Here is a 2,071-nt window from a genome sequence, read left to right on the forward strand (position 1 = left end):
TTTCATCTTAATGGGTTTGATGTAAAATATAAAGTTTAGTTAGTTGCATAAGGGTTTAAACAATAAGATGAAATTCTTTACAAAGAAACCATCAGTCCAGTTGCCAAGCTACCTGTTATTCAAATTCTGCTTATAGGTTCTTTACATCGCCATTAGAAGATAGATGCACAACATCATCCCAACCATGTTTGCCTCCTTAAAAAGGCTATCTATAGACTTAGGGTCTATTTGGGGCAGTTGTAGCTTTTTGAATAATCTGCTGATAAACTATGTGCGGTGGCTATTATAATTTTTTTTTTTTTTGGAAAAGTCAGATCGTTGCCAATAAGCTGTCATCGCACCTAGATAGATGCAGTGTGATGCATTTTGAAAATTCATAAGCTGCCAAAACACAGTTTACCCAAACAGGCCAGGTGCGTTTTCAAAACGCCACCGCACCAAATAAGCTGCCTCGAACGGGCCCTTAAACAAGCACTGAGACAGTGGTATTCTACCTTCTCCACCCATCTTAAAGGCAAATGATTCAAATTGAGCATTGCTACCTACCGATATACCAACACAGATCTACCTATATACATCTATTGGTTTATGTTGATAATATTCTAATAACCAACAATGATCCTGCTTACATCTCCAACATGCTTCAAAACCACAGAAAATAATTCAATTAACATAACTTAGTGAGATTAATATTTTTCTCAGATCTCATATTTAACAAAATTCTCAAGGCTATCTATTGAAATCAAAATTCCAACATCTCCTCTCTTCTTCAACGACCTGGTATGGTTCATTGCAAGTAACCACTCTTCAAATCTCAAACTTGAAGCTCCCTCCCAACAAGACTATAATGACTCAACTTAGTACTGACAACTCACTATATCATTATAATTTCTCATCATAACTAGACTTGATATAGCCTTGGCTATTAACTATATGCCAACACACACATAAACCACAAATATATCTATTTCAACTTTTCAAAAAGCTATTCCACTATATGATGGCTAAAATTGATGTGAGGCAAGTAAGTCAATCATGTAAGTATACGTGTTGAACAAGTAATATATGGATTTTGAGTTTGCGTATCAACCCCTATGAGGAAAGGGTCAAAATTTTACTAACACGAGAAGTCGTTATTTACTAAATTGCTAAGATTTCATTTGCAAATATGAAAACTTATAAAATCCTATTATAGAAAAAAGAAAACAAATAAAGTTTTGTGAGGTTTTTGAGATAGGAAAGGTTCATACTCCAATGACACCAGTCAAGTAGTTTTTCGATGTTTGTCCTATGAAACCCATGTTATTATTGACAAACAGGGACATGCCCTTCTTAGCCTACGTCCAGAACATAAGAAGAGTTGAAAACTATATTAAAGTTAAGTGGGATTGTCGAACACTTTGATGGTTCATTTGGAAGATAATGTTTAATTTAATACACATATAATTTTTATTTTTTTAAAATAATATTTTGATTTTTGAAAAATGAAACTAAAAGACCTCACATATTTAATAGTTTAAGGACCCGTTTGGGGCAGCTTAATTGGTGTGGTGACGTTTTGAAAACACACCAGGTTTGTTTGTGTAAACTGCATTTTAGCATCTTTTGCATTTTCAAAATGTTGAAAATAATGTTTTCATAACGCACCTATGTAGGTGTTGTTGCAGCTTTTTTGCTGTGGCCTTGCTTTTCCAAAAAATAAAAATTTGTAATAGCCACCGTACCTAGCTTATCAGCAGATTATTTTTTATCAACTTATCAGCAAATTATTCAATAAGCTACAACTGCTCCAAACAAACCCTAAATAACTGAGCACCACACCACAAATAACGCATCTATCTCAAGGAATAAACAAATTTTTTGTTAGCGGGGCTTGATTACATAAACTAAAGAATTTATGACATATGTTTGGTCTGTAATTCTTTTTTTTTATATATTTTCCAACAAGACATCTGATAACTCAAAAGTGTAATAAAAGATAAATTTGATATAACCTTGGCTAAAGAATTTATGACATCATAAATAGACTTGATATAACCTTGGCTAAAGAAATTATGACATCTGATAACTC

This window comes from Phalaenopsis equestris, unplaced genomic scaffold (assembly GCF_001263595.1).
Source record: "Phalaenopsis equestris unplaced genomic scaffold, ASM126359v1 Scaffold000112, whole genome shotgun sequence".
NCBI lineage: Eukaryota > Viridiplantae > Streptophyta > Magnoliopsida > Asparagales > Orchidaceae > Phalaenopsis > Phalaenopsis equestris.